General features: G+C 39.5%; 1 protein-coding gene across 2 annotated transcripts in view; it reads right to left on the bottom strand.

The window, feature by feature from the left end:
• Window positions 1-15,474, bottom strand: part of SEC31B (SEC31 homolog B, COPII component) — a 108,170-nt gene that overhangs the window by 32,993 nt on the left and 59,703 nt on the right. For both annotated transcript variants that reach the window (XR_015724746.1, XR_015724748.1), the window contains one exon: window positions 9,266-9,361. The gene's annotated coding sequence lies outside the window, so the exon portion shown is untranslated. The remainder of the gene's footprint in view (window positions 1-9,265; window positions 9,362-15,474) is intronic.

Here is a 15,474-nt window from a genome sequence, read left to right as displayed (position 1 = left end):
AGACTCCCCACTGAGTGGGGAGCCCAAAGTAGGGCTCGATCCCTGGACCCCGAGATCACGACCTGAGTGGAAATCAAGTCAGCCGCTTAACCAATTGAGCCACCCAGGCACCCCTAATCTGGCTCAACTTTACAGAATAATAAAGCAAGATTTTAAAATGATTTTGGTATTCAATATTTGATTGTAACATTCAGGGAGAATTTTAACCGTGGCCTATTAAATCTGCAGACTCATTCATCAATTTGAACTCATTCCGGAAATTACAACTTTCTTTTACAGGATATCCCTTGTACTGGTCTGTGTGGTCTTCAATAGGTGAGGAAATTTTACTTCTCCCTGTACTGACCATGAACATCTCCTCAGCAATTATTAGCATCCACAACTGCATTTCCACTTAAAAAAAAAAAAAACAAAAAAACAGAACACCAAACGAACAACTAGACTCTAATTTCCTCTTTCTGTTCCATTTTCCCTTTCTCAACTGCTTCCTTTCACTGGTCAGTTAAGCCAATCTTTTTTATTTTATTTTATTTTTATTTTTTAAAGATTTTATTTATTTATTTGAGATACGAGAGAAAGAGAGAGAGGGAGAGGGAGAGAAAATGAGTGTGTGGGGGGGGGAGAAGCAGGTTCCCCACTGAGCAGAGAGCCTGATGGGGTGGGGTTTGATCCCAGGACCCCAGGATCATGACCTGAGCCCAAGGCAGACGCTTAACCAACTGAGCCACCCAGGCTCTGTTAAGCCAGTCTTTTAGAAACATTACTTTCTCTCTCTCTCCTGGTTCTCCTTTACCTCTCACTCTGTCAACACACCTTTCCTCATCATTCAACCTAAACATTTGTATTGAGCAAGTAGTGCACATCTAACAATGTGTGAAGCGAGAATTCGAGGGATATCAGAGATCTCAGCTTGGAGCCTGCAGTCAAAGGCTTACAGTCTAGGTAGGAAGATGGCAAACATGTCAGAGCAAACAAAACCATGAGGAAACCACTATACTAACCCACGCCAACCTGGCTTACCGGTGTAACTTTAGAAACTCTTGGTTGAGAAAACCAAGCGGCTGAAGACTCACATAGAGAAACAAAGCCATGTCACCATCTGCCAGGAAATCTTATGCAAATCTGCAGAGGTGTGAAGCCTTCTCCTGCTACCTCTGAAGTCTGGAGCCTCTGTGCAGCTATTAGAAAACAAGCAGAGAATGCAACCAGGTAGACTGGTAGATTTATATAAACTTTCACACATCTCCTTTCTAACTGTATTAATTTAGCCGGATGTCGCTAAACATGATGAAGCCATGGAAAAACATGTCCAGGTACAAGTATCAGAAAAATGTGTGTGTGTGTGTGTGTGTGTGTGTGAAAGAGAGAGACAAAGAGAGATTTAGGCTGGTGGGAATCAATCAAAAGATACATGATCAGTGATCCAACCTGTTCCACCAATATAAACCCACGTGTCATTAGGTGGAAATATCACCGGACAAGAGGCTTGATCTAGTAACTAACGCCTAACTTATGGGTACCACATAAAAATATAACTACAAGACATATCTAACAGCAGGTACTACGCCACAAAGACGTGTTCTCGTCAAGTCACGCGTTGACTTGGGGATTACCATAGTCTCACTCTGACCAAGACTGTCGTAGAGATTGACTTTTAAGCTCAGCAGAAGGCTTATGCGTGCCTGGGCAGAGTCTCGCCCCAGTTCATTCTAGTTCCACAGCGTGGAGGTTTTGGATTTCTGACCTGGCAAGGATGTTCCACCCCGTGCCTTCTAGGGGATGTTTACAGAGATTAACACGTAGGTAAGGAAAAGGAACTTCCTCACCTGAAAATATAAGGAAGTGGTGCACTCTGCAGGACAAAGTGGCAACTGCAGCCCGAGTGATTTTTTGTTTGTTTGTTTGTTTGTTTGTCTGTTTGTTTTTAAGGACATCGACCTGCCCTTTTTGTAGCACTAGATTTCTTCTCTCCACAATGTGGCGCTGCTGTTCTCAAGGTCATTTTTCAGCCACTTTAGGGCAGAGAGATGCGGGAGACAGAGAGAAGAAAGTACAGGGTGGGGACACAAGGGATTAGGAAGAGGGAGAGGTTAAGAAAGAAAGCCAGTTCTTTCTGCCAGATAGAACTTCCCTAGCACCTCAAATCAGATCCACTGCAGTAAGTAAAGGCATTGCCTAACCCAAGTAATTCACTTTGGATCCTTTAATCCGATGGTTCTCAAACCTGGCTGCCCAACAGAATCACCAGAGGAACACGTTTAAAGGTACCAATTCCCAGATTCAATTCTACCCCAAGAAACTGAGTCACAAATTCGAGGAGGGCCCCAGTCGTCTGTTTTTGAAAAGCTCTCCTGAAGATCAGTGGGGGTTCATCTACACAAGATTTGGAAGGGAAACAATAGTTTAAGAGGAATCAGTCCTTGCAGGGCTCTGCAAATAGGACTTCCATTTTTCAATTCAGTAACAGCAAAAGTAATGAGAATCTATTCTGTGCCAGTGAGTTCTGTAAGAAATAAGAGCACAATTTATTGAGTAAACTCATCTATATCTTTAAGGAGCTTACTAAGCAGACCTCTGTTTGGTGTTTTCTCTTGCCCGTTTTTGGCAAAACCTCTGTGACACAACAGATTCATAATTCCCTAGTACCAGACCCCACTGTCTCCCTTTTATGTACCAATCATCTCTAGGGAACAGGGGTGATCTGGCTATCTTTGGCATCGTTCAGAACTGAGTTTGAATCCTAACAAGTTGTCAACTATGGGACATTAAAAAGGTTATCTTGGGGCAACTGGGTGGCTCAGTCATTAAGCGTCTGCCTTCGGCTCAGGTCATGATCCCGGGGTCCTGGGATTGAGCCCCGAGTCGGGCTCCTTGCTCTGTGGGGAGCCTGCTTCACCTTCTCCCTCTGCCCCTGCTTGTGTTCCCTCTCTGTCTCTCTCTCTGTCAAATAAATAAATAAAATCTTTAAAAAATTAAATAAATAAGTTATCTAAACTTTCTGAACCTTTATTTATTTTAGGAGATAGGCAGGTATGACAGACTAAAGTCTGTTATCAGATTCAGATGAGATCATTTAAAATCCTTAGCAATCTGCCTCGTGCATGGCTTTAATAAGTGCCATTTATTAATAGTAGTAGTAGCCTGCTCCCTTGATCTCTAGAACTCATCTCAAGCTCCTGTGTGATCTAATGACTCTTCTATGTTCGTGGTTTTTCCACGTCCCAATGACCTGTTTTGAGGAGAGTTGCTGGCCTTGCCTCTAGTCACCTGTGAAGAAAGTAAAATAAGGAAAGTGTGTTTCCCTCCCCAGAATTGGCACGGATAGATACAATAACTATATTTATCCATCTTAATTCCCTTTCCAACCCCTCTACCTGTAATGTTAGAATGATATAGTTGGAACTGACCTGAGCACAAGTTTTCGGACGTGGGTGAGCAATGGGGTAATCAGGAGCACATATAAAAAGTGCAGTTTCCTAGGCCGCTCAGCAGGATCCTGATTAAGTGAGCCTGGTGTGGAGCGCAGGGGTCTCCACTTTAACCCCTAGCTCACACTTTGAGACCCATGGCTTTAAAATTACGTAGTTCCAGGTGATGGATATGAACAAAACTTATAGTGATGATCATTTCACAATATATATGTCTCAAATCATCATGCGGTACATCTTATACGTCTACAACGTTATATATTATATCTCAATAAAACTGGGAGAGGGGATGACAGAGCATTACCTAGTCCCAGGGTAGCAAATTGAAAAGCTCTCAGAGGCCAAGCAGATCGTCCACATATTTGAAGGGGCAGAGTGTAAGGTAAAAAAGGTGTGATGTTTACCAAATAGAACTGGAAAGTACATATCTTTCTTTCTTTTTAAGAAATTAAGTGATAATGCACGTACTGAAATAATTTTCTAGACAAATAAAATCTGTCTTTAAGCCCAGAAAGGTAAAAGGACTTGCTCAATGTTACTTGAGTAGTGGCACAGCTGGGCACAGAGCCCCACTTTGTGAATACCCTGGTCGTCACACCATATTATTTCACAAGTGGACTTAATAGTCTCCTTCTTCTTTGGGCCACTACATCTCATACCCAGTTGGAGAAAAGGAAGAATAGCATCGAGAAAGTCCAGCTCAGAGTATTAGTCTAGTCTGGACTATTCTACCAAACAGAATTTACTTAGAGAAAAGGAGCAAGGGTTCACGGAGGGTTGCCCTGGGTCCCTGAGTCCCAAAGCTTCCTCAAACTACAAATACTACCAATTACTTTGTGATAGAGCTTAACACTTTAAACGTTTATTTTTCAAAGCAACCAAAAGCAGTTTGTATCCTTCCTGAGGGAACTATCCACCTGGTAATGGTGGATCAATAACAAAAACTATCAGACTATATTAGTCCTTAAAGATATCCCCAACATATCAATTTTTTAAAGATTTTATTTATTCATTCATGAGAGACAGAGAGAGAGTGGCGGAGGGAGAGGGAGGAGCAAACTGCCTGCTGAGCAGGGAGCCCGATGTAGGGCTCCATCCAACAACCCTGGGATCTTGACCTGAGCCAAAGGCAGACGCTTAACTGACTGAGCCACCCAGGCGCCCCTCCCCAACATATCATTAAGTGGAAAAACCAAATTGCAATAAAAATGTAGACTGTGAAGCAGCAGGAAAAAACACATACATACATATGTATCTGTGAATATAGTGAAGGGACAGAAAAATGTTTGGAAGGCTATGTTCCTCTTAACAGTAAATACCTCCAGAGAATGGGACTGGGGAGAGGAGAGCATTCCCTTATTAGTTTATATATCTCTACATTAAAAAAAAAACACAATTAGAATGTCTCAGTTTATACATCTTCTCAAAAATCAACTACAGATAGTAGGTAAATGGCAGTGATGACAGCATAATTATTTAATCTCTGTAAACCCCCACATAAAAACAGAGAGCAACAGAAAGCAAAACAAAAATCTAGGGACCATATTTTGCAAAGCTAGGCGACAAGGTATCTCCATGAATGCCAAGCAGGGGAGAGCAAATCAACAACAGCCACAATGTTTGCATAATTTCAGCATCTGTGCCAGAAAGCAACAAGACCTCTGACAGAACCCCCTCCCCAAACTGGAAAGCCCCAAAATAGCCAAGAGGAAAGGGAGGTGGGTCCATTTGAGAACACAAGATTAAACTGAGAGTTTGGCCTAATCCTATTAGCGATGAGGGCACAAGGCCCATGTAAAATTTGCAGTGCTTAGAGCAATCTAACCCCTTAGAAGCCCTGGACACTGACCAACCAGGGCTCCATCCCAGGACGTGGCCACACAGAGAGAGAAACATCTGGGTGTAGAATCAAAATTAAGCAGACCTGGGATAACAGAGTCAAGGAAAGAGGAAGTCTAGATCAAGTGGGGGGAGGGAATGTCACCATCTTTTTAAACTATACTCGTATCTCCTAAAATTTTGGGAAAACCAACAGCACATAAAAATAAACAATAGACGGGCCCCTGGGTGGCTCTATTCATTAAGCGTCTGACTCTTGATTTCAGCTCAGGTCATGGTCTCCAATCCCAGAGTCGTGATATTGAGACCCCATCAGGCTCCGTGCAAAGCGTGCAAAGCAGGGAGTCTGCTTGAGATTCTCTCTCCCTCTGCCTCTGCCCGTCCCCCAGCTTGCATGCCTGCACACACGCACTCTCTAGTAATAAATAAATCAACCTTTAAAAAAAAACAACAGAAAAGTATCAAGGTTAAATCCAATTAAAGTAGTTATTATCCTGAAAAGGAAAATAAGAAGCAGAATAACATTTCCATAGCTAATGTAAGCACACCAGAAGGACTACAACTATGATATCTGCTTCAAAACAAACAGAAAGCCATTTAAAAATAACACAAGACAAAAGAATGATACAAATCAAAAATAGAAAAACTCAGAAATACAGTGATAAAACTCATGGAAGAATTAGAAATAAAAGAAAAACTTCAGAAATAAAGATTAAATGACCAGGCACATCACAGTGAAAAATACCACACATGATGCCTTTAGATAAATAAAAGGTGAAAAGGGGCTCATCTCTAGGACCCCCCGGGATCATGAGCCAAAGACAGACACTCACGCAGGTAACCTTTTTTAAGGATACAGTTCAGTAGTGTTAAGTATATTCACATTTTTGTGAGACAGATCTATTCTCTTTCCTCTTGCCCCAAACTATCTCCTTTTTGCACTCTTTCTCTAACAGCATCCTTATCATTCAGATTCAAAATCTCAGAAATTAACCAACAACCTCTGACGACTTCTATTCCACTTACTAACTCCAATCACTTCCTCCGGTAAGTTCTGTTGATTGAGTCAGCCTCCAAGATGTTTCTCATCTCGTCAGTCCCTTCCTTTCCAAGGTAATAATTACAAGAGTTTGATAAGTGATTCTCTTATCCTCAGGATCGCTCCCCAAAGACTTTTTTTTTTTTTTACCAAATTAACATTTTTTGTAAAAGTTTTCAATCATGTTACTCCTCTGTTCAGAAAAAACTTCCGTGACTCCCCCTAGAAAATAAAAGATGTTGTCCTTAGCCTATTATACCAGGTTCTGCATAAGGTGCCATAGCTTATCTTTTTAGCCTCATCCAATAAGCATGGCATGATTTCAGGCAATTGGCGAGAAGAGCCATTTTCGATTACAAAGCAGAGAATGCATCTCCAGCAAGCCCGTTCATAACACTACTGTGACACTGATTTTATCAGTGCTCTCAATTCAAGAATGCCTTTCCTATCCCCAAATGATGTAGGAGTACAGACCATTGTGAAATCACAGGCAATAAAAGTAAAATGTCCATGCTTCTTGCATGTCTGCATTATTTTTCTTTTGGAAATAATGGAAATACAACTCCTCTGGAAAATCATGGGACCAAAGTACTGAAAAAAACCTCTTCTGTCCACTTCTCTTTATGTCCACTACTACCACCGCTGGCCAAACCCCATCATCTCTCACCTGGACTACCACAGTAGCCTCGTAAATTATTCTCCCTGCTTCTATTCTACACCCCTCTGATCCATTCTTCACATAATAACCAGAATACATTTTCCCATAGTATAAGCCATACATGATACTCCCCTGGCTTCCCATTGTCCTTCAAACGAAATCCAAACATTAGAAGGCTGTTTCTAGTTAGGTCTACCTCCTTGACCTTAAATTATTCTCCCCCTCTTTTCTTACTATGCTTCAACCATGCAGGTATTCCTTTGCCCTGTACACCTGCCTAGCTTCTTCCTACCTTTGGCCCTACGCATTTACTCTTTCACTGGAATGCTCTTCCCTAAATCTATGCCAGATGGCTCCTTCTTATCTTTCAGGTCTCACCTCATAAATTTCCTCCTCTGAAATGCCTTGTATGACCACATAATCTAAATAGGCCTTTTGGGGCACCTGGGTGGCTCAGTTGGTTAAGCATCCAACTCTTGATTTTGGCTCAGGTCATGATCTCAGGGTCCTGGGACCGAACCCCAAGTAGGGCCCTGTGCTCAGCAGGGAGACTGCTTGAGGGTCTCTCTCTGCCTCTCCCTCTGCCCAACCCCCTCTAATCATGTGCATGTGCACACACGTGTGTTCTCTCTCTCTCTCAAATAAATAAATCTTAATAAATAAATAGGTCTCTGGTCATTTCCTATTAATTACCTTGTTTCATAGCATGTATCATCTGAAAATGCTGGTGGTTATTTTGATAGCTAGGATTGCATTAAATGTGTAGATTGCTTTGGGTAGTATACAACTTCTTTCTAGATATGTCTCCTGAGGCAAGGGAAACAAAATAAAAAATAAACTATTGGGACTACATCAAAATGAAAAGCTTTGGTACAGTGAAGGAAACAATCCACAAAACTAAACGGCAACCTATGGAATGGAAGAAGATATTTGCCAAAGACATATCTGATAAAGGGTCAGTATCCAAAATATATAAAGAATTTAAAAACTCAACACCCAAAAAACCAAATAATCCAATTAAAAATGGGCAGAAGATATGAATAGACATTTTTCCAAAGAAGACATACAGACGGCTAACAGACACATGAAAAGATGCTCAACATCACTCATCATCAGGGAAATGCAAATCAAAACTATAATCACCTCACAGCTGTCAGATGGCTAAAATCAACAACACAAGAAACAACAGGTGTTGGTGAGGATGTGGGAAAGGGAAACCCTTTTGCACTGCTGATGGGAATACAAACTTGTGCAGTCACTCTGAAAAACAGTATGGAGGTTCCTCAAAAAGTTAAAAATAGAACTACCCTAAGACCCAGCAATTACACTAATAGGTATTTACCCAAATGATACAAAAATCCTAATTCAAAGGGATATATGCACCCTGATGTTTATAGCAGCATTATCTACAGTAGCCAAATTATGGAAACAGCCCAAGTGTCCATCAACTAATAAATGGATAAAGAAAAGGTGGTACATAAACACAATGGAATATTACTCAGCCATCAAAAACAATGAGATCTTGCCATTTGCAATGTGGATGGAGCTAGAGAGTATTATGCTAAGTGAAATAAGTCGTGAAAGAAAGACAAATACCACATATTTTCACTCATATGTTTAATTTAAGAAACAAAACAGATGAACAAAGAGGCAAAAAAGAGAGAGGCAAACCAAGAAAGACTCTTAACTACAGAAAACAAACTAATGGTGACCAAAGGGGAGATGGGGGGGGATGGGTGAAACAGGTGATAAGGATTAAGGAGCACACGTGTTGTGATGAGAACAAGGTGTTGTATATAAGTGTTGACTCACTATGTTGTACACCTGACCCTAATATTACACTGTGTTAACTGGAATTTAAATAAAAACTTAACAAAAAAGAAAAGAAAAAGGAAATCAACCAATATAATTCATGTATTTTTTTATATAACAGAAAGATAGCATGTTTATTCACTAGATGGATGAAATGTATAGGATAAAATTCAACATCAATTCATAACTTTTAAGAATCTCTTATAAAACTAGGATATGTGGGAACTTTATCTGATAAAGCCTCTACAAAAGCTCCCTGTATCAGGTATCCATCACTGCATGACAAATTGCCCCAAAGCTTAATGGCTTAACACAATAATAAACATTTGTGTTCTCACACACTTTCTGTGGGTCAGAAATTAGGAGCAGTTTAGCTGGGCGGCTCTAGCTTAGAGTTTCTTAGGAAACCCTAAGAATATTGGTCAGTACTGCAGTTGTCTGAAGGCAGGATGGGGACTGAAGGACCCTCTTCCAAGGTGCCTTACTCACAGAGCTGGCAAATTGGTGCTGGCTGCTGGCAGGAGGCCTGTCACATCGATGCCACACAGGGCTGCATCAGTATGCTCCCAACACAGCATCTAGCTTCTGAAACAGAGCAAAGGGAAACAACAGTGTCTATTATAACCTAGTCTCAGAAGTCAAACGGCCATTTCCTCAGTATCCTATGACACAGGTCAGCCCTGTTCAGGGTTGAGGTGTGCATATCATTAGATGAAGATTGTTTGGGGGCAACCTTGGGGAATGATTATCACAACACCATGCTGAGTATCTTATTTTATGGTATCTTTATTTTATCTTACTTTAATTTCATGAACAGGACAAAGGTTGCCACTACCACACTTCTATTCAACATTGGACTAGAGGACTTAGCTGACACAGAAAAACAAGAAAAAGAAACAAAAGGAAGAAACAGTCACTGTTTTCAGACCATATAGATGTGTTAGCATAGAAAAAGGCAAATCATATATATATATACCACAAAACATGGGAATTAAGGAGAATAATGTTTCTGGATACAAAGCCAATGCATAAAAATTGGCTGAATTTTTATATATCAGCAACAATCAGTTAGAAAATGAAACTTTAAAAAATGATTTCCGTTACAGTGGCATAAAAAATATGAAGTACTTGGTGGTAAACCTAACAAAATACATCTATGACCTTGATGGAAAATATTATAAAACTTCACCGAAAAGCATTATAGAAGACCTGAGTAAATGGAGGGCTTTATCATAGTTGTGGACTGGAAGACTTAGTGTTAGGAAAATGCCAGTTCTCCCCAAATTGATGTGCAGATCTGATAAATTCCAATCAAAATCCTGCAAGTGTTTTGGGAGGAGGGAAGAACCAACAAGGCGATTCTGAAGAACTAGATGGAGGGGCTTGCCATACAACATATAAGGAATTATTATAAATCTCTAATAATTAAAAATGTATCTTACTGATTTAGAGACAAACAATGTAACTGATGAAATAAAATAGCCCATGCATAAATGGAACCTTGGCTTATGATAGAGCTGATAGTAAAGAGCCATGGAAAGGATGATAGCTTTTTTGATAAATGGTAATTGGTTACAGATGAAAAATAACTAAATAACTACCTTGCCTCATACGCAAAAATCCATTCTAAGCGAAGCTGGAAGCTAATGTCAAGAGTAAACTATAACATTTTTAGAACACAACATCAAAGACTATCTCTACAAGTGATGGGTAGGAAAGGATTTCTTAAACAAGACACAAAAGTCGCAAGTTAATAATAATAATAAATGTGTTTGAATCTCAGATGCCAACAATTCTACAATGCACCATTATATTAAGAAAGGAAAAACAGGGGGTAATCAGAAGGGGGAATGAAACATGAGAGACTATGGACTATGAGAAACAAACTGAGGACTTCAGAGGGGAGGGGGGCGGGGGAATGGGATAGACCGGTGATGGGTAGTAAAGAGGGCACGTATTGCATGGTGCACTGGGTGTTATACAGAACTAATGAATCATTGAGCCTTACATCGGAAACCGGGGATGTACTGTATGGTGACTAACATAATATAATAAAAAATCATTAAAAAAAAAAAAAAAAGAAAGGAAAAACATTGCCATTTAAATTGTGGACAATGTTTTCTTACTACTTAGAATTTTTAATCTTACACTACTATAAACTTATTTTTTAATTTTTTAAAGATTTTATATGCATGCATAAGAAAGAAAATTTGAGGGAAATAAACTTGTCAAAATAGTCCTAAAATGTTTTCATATTCAGAGCCTGAATCTTAGAAATAGTTTTTGTTCCATTATTGACAGCTGTGTTTTCCACCCAGCAGCATGCTCTACCAGCAGGAACCCTGGGGATGACTGCTGCTCCTTCTTTTTTTTTTTTTTAATTGAAGAGTATTTTGCTATGAAATTGGATATTTATTTAATAAGATCTGTTTTCGATGTGGACTTGTCTCTGCAATTAGCTGTGAAGAGTTTGTTGTGCCAGTCTTTGGGTCGTTTTCTGAGTTATTGACACTGATGTAACTGGTGTTATCTAGTTGTGTCAGTAGGTCAGGTGAGCTTAGGGTCCTCCTACTCTGCCATCTTCCAGGAAGTCTGAAATGCTTCTTCAAGAGTGCTCCACACCATCTTCAGGATTTTCTCCCAAGTCACCGGCACCTATTTTGCAAATTTTGATATAACACTTCATTGATTTACGAGGAACTGTCATCAGAGTATTTCAGACAATAACCAGGATTTATAGTCATTTTCTGCATAGTCTTTAAATAGTCTGTTGTTTGATGCGGAGCCTGGATGGCTCAGTTGGTTAAGCATCCAACTCTTGATCTCAAGCTCAGGTCATGATCTCAGGGTCATGAGATAGAGCCCAGTGATGGGCTTCCTACTGGACATGGAGCCCGCTTAAAATTCTTTCTCTCCCTTTCCCTTTGCCACTCGCTCCTCTCCCTTTTTCTCTCCCTCTCTTAAAAAAAAACAAACAACAACAACAACAAAAAAACAGCAGGGAAAAAAAAAAAACACAACCAAAGTCTGTTGTTTGAAATGTCAAAGAATCGCAGTTGTCCAGTATGAGATCAGGAGTCACAACCAGGTCCCTGGATGGGCAGGTGAGAACGATGACATCATGACTTGTTGCCTGGCTGGCTGGCAGACATGGAAGACCCATCAATTGCAAGAAATCCTGTATTAGTTTCCTACGGCTCCCATCACAAATTACCACCGCTGTGGGTCTTAAAACAAGGCACATTTATTCTTTTATTTCTGGAGGCTAGAAGTCTGCGAGCAGTTTCATCAGGCCAAAAGCAAGTGTGGGCAGGGCCATGTTCCCTCCAAAGGCTCTAGGAGAGAATCTCTTTCCTTGCCTTTTCCATTTTCCAGAGCTGCATTCCTTAGCTCACAGCCTCATCCTCCCTCTTCAAAGCCCAGCTGCAGAGCATCTTCAAATTTCTCTGTACTTTCATTGTCCTGTCACACCTTCTCCCTTCTGTCACTGCGATCAAATTTCCCTCTGCCTTGTCCTTATAAGGACACTGGCGATTACATTTTTGGGCTCCCCCAGATAATCCAGGGTAATCTCTCCATCTCAGAATCCTTAATTTAATCACGCTTGCAAAGTAACGTTAACCATATAAGGTAACAGTCACAAGTTCCAGGGTTTCAGACATGGGTGTCTTTAGAGGACACTATGCAGCCTACCACAGATGATAAATGTGAAAAAAATATGCATCTATGAATTGATGAGATATGATAATATCAACAATGGCTAATTTGCTTTTGGGGCGCCTGGGTGGTGCAGTTGGTTGAGCATCTGACCTTTGGTTTTGGCTTAGGTCATAATCTCAGGGTTGTGGAATCCAGCCCCGCGTCAGGCTCTGTGCTCAGCGCCCAGAGTCTACTTGAGAATCTCTCTCTCTCTCCCTCTGCCCCTCTCACTTGTGCTCTCTCTCTAAATAAGTAAGTAAATAAATAAATCTTTTAAAAAATAGCTAATTTGCTTTCCTGTGACAAGAGCTGTCCTATGAGCTTCACATATAATTACTTTATTTGTTAAGTTCAACACATAAGACTATCTTTACAACCTAGGGTAAGGAAGGATATCTTAAATAAGATAGAAGCATGAACCATAAATGGAATGATAGTAATAGTTACATGAATAAATTATATCAGTAGTAATACTAAGTTATTACACTTGGTTAATTATAACATTAAAATTAAGAAGTCCTATTAATTAAAAGGCACTATATAGAAAGTGAGAAAACATACCACTAACTTGGAGGAGATATTTGCTATGCATACAGCCGACAAAAGTTTAATGTCCAAGGTCTATAAAGAATTTATATATATCATTAAAAGAGGAAAGACAATCTAATAGAAAAAGTAGGTGAAAGACTTGAGCATCATAAAGTGCCTAAAGGGATGCAAAATGCTAATTGGGAGTGTTAATTATCACAATTGTTTTGGAACATAATTTAACATCATCTTGTAAAACAGAAGATGCACTAACCCTATGATCACAAATTCCACCTTAGGTATATACACTAAAGAAACTGTTGGGACATGCGTACCAAAACACACGTGTAAGAATATTCACAGCACCACTGTTAAATACTAGCAAAAGGTCTGACACAACCCAAATACTATCAACAGTAAAATAATCCTTCTGGTATTCAAATTTTATGACACACGTCTGCTTATCACCCTTTGGTGGTTTCCAGTTGCCTTCGGGATAAAATCCAGACTCCTCAGCCCCACCTGCATCCTACCTAATGCTCTGGCCTTCCTTCTATCTCCGTGTCACCCACATTGCAGCCACAGAGAACTACCCATAGTTCTCCACATGTACCCCGTTGCTTCACAGATTTGTTATTCCTTCTGTGTGGAACCCCCTTCCTCCTTGTGACTACTGATGAACTCTTATTTATTTTTTGGACTCCCCCCACTCTTTACATATGCTCAGAAGCCTGTCTGCTCTCCCCCGTTTCTTTAGGTACCTGGCCGCTGTGCTCCCATAGTGCTTCATGCACTTTCTCCTCTTAACACTTCTGGGTGTTTACTGGTCTGTTTCTTCCAGACTATCAATGTGGTAGCGGACTTCTCTATCATTATAATTCAGGGTCTTACCCAGGGCTTGAGGCATCATAGACCATTAAGTTTTTGCCAATTAAATATAGAGACAAATGAACATTTCTATGTTTTCTCAGGAAAAAGTACAACAAAGCGAATGCAACACTATCAAAGGTTTAAGTAGGGATTTAAAAATGCAGCAGAGCGTTAGGACATTAATTATCATTTAAGAGTTTACCACTCGGGCGCCTGGGTGGCTCAGTGGGTTGATTTTGGCTCAGGTCATGATCTCTGGGTTGTGGGATCAAGCCCTGAGTTTGCCTCTGCACTCAGCAAGGTGTCTGCTTGAGATTCTCTCTCTTCCTCTCCCTTTGCCCCTCCCCCTGCTCTCGCTCTCTGTCCTTCAAATAAATGAATAAAATATTTTTTAAAAAAAGAGTTTACCAAGTAGAGTCATTAGTATATTGCTTTTTCGCCCTGTGTCTTTATTTCCACATTTTTAGGTCTAAAAGAATATTAGCAAGCAAACTTCTTATCTTCAGATAAACTGGGTAGAAGAAGATTTAGAAATTTGATTGTAAAATGCTTTGATATATCAACTGTTGGTATAAAATTCCAGGAAACCTAAAAACATCTTGTTTTCAAATATCTATAATATTAAAAGTTATTAAATAATGTAATATAGTTCATTTCTAGAGGAATTATGCAAGTGTAGTTTATTTTTACACAGAACCCTCTATTTGAGGACATCAAGAGGAAATTCCAGTAGTAGGATTTAGAGTAGGTGAGCAATTGAGAAAATTATATAAACTTCAAAGTTGCTAAGAGACAAGATCTTAACTGTTTTCACCACGAGGAAGAAGTGATAATTATGTGACGTGACAGAGGTGTTAGCTAACACTACAATGGTAATCATATTGTAATGTATCAGACCAACACATTGTACACTTTAAACTTACACAAGGTTATATGTCAATTATATCTCAGTTTTTAAAATGGAATATAAAAACCCATAACAAACAAACAAACAAACCAGAAACAAACTCAGGAATACAGAGAACAAACTGGTGGTTGTCAGAGGGGAGGGGAGTGGGGGGATGAGTCAAATAGGTGAAGGGGATTAGGAAGTATGAAAAGAAACAAAACAAAACAAAACCAGAAGGTTATGAAGTTGAAAACAAACACAAAGTACTATGGAACTAATAAATTTATATATAACCCATCGTACCTAAGACATTGAGATAACACTATTCTCCAGTATCAAGGTGATTAAAGCAGCAACACTTAGAGAAAAATAAAATAAAATATAACCATGAAAAAAAACCCAGCAAAAATAAGTCCAAATTGGACTAAATTTAACAGTTGCCAATTCTTTTGCTAAGCTGAAAACAAACCAAATATTCCACAAAATAAGAGTGCTGACAATTTATACAATCTTGCTCCTTGAAAAAAAAGAGAGGGATCTCTAGGCCCTAATATAGAAAGCTGCATAATATATTATTGAATGAGAAAAGCAACTTGCAAAATATAATCTATATAATCCCATTTTGATGAAAATTTTATATATATATTTATATTCATATATGTATATTTTAGAACCTATAAGATCATCAAAAACTTAACAGTTGTTATACTGG

The sequence above is a fragment of the Ursus americanus genome, chromosome 6 (assembly GCF_024610735.1).
Source record: "Ursus americanus isolate L20-20 chromosome 6, mUrsAme1.1.p, whole genome shotgun sequence".
In the NCBI taxonomy this organism is placed as follows: Eukaryota; Metazoa; Chordata; class Mammalia; order Carnivora; family Ursidae; genus Ursus; species Ursus americanus.
The sequence above is the reverse complement of the archived record's forward strand: the minus strand, read 5'-3'. Positions and strand labels throughout refer to the sequence as shown.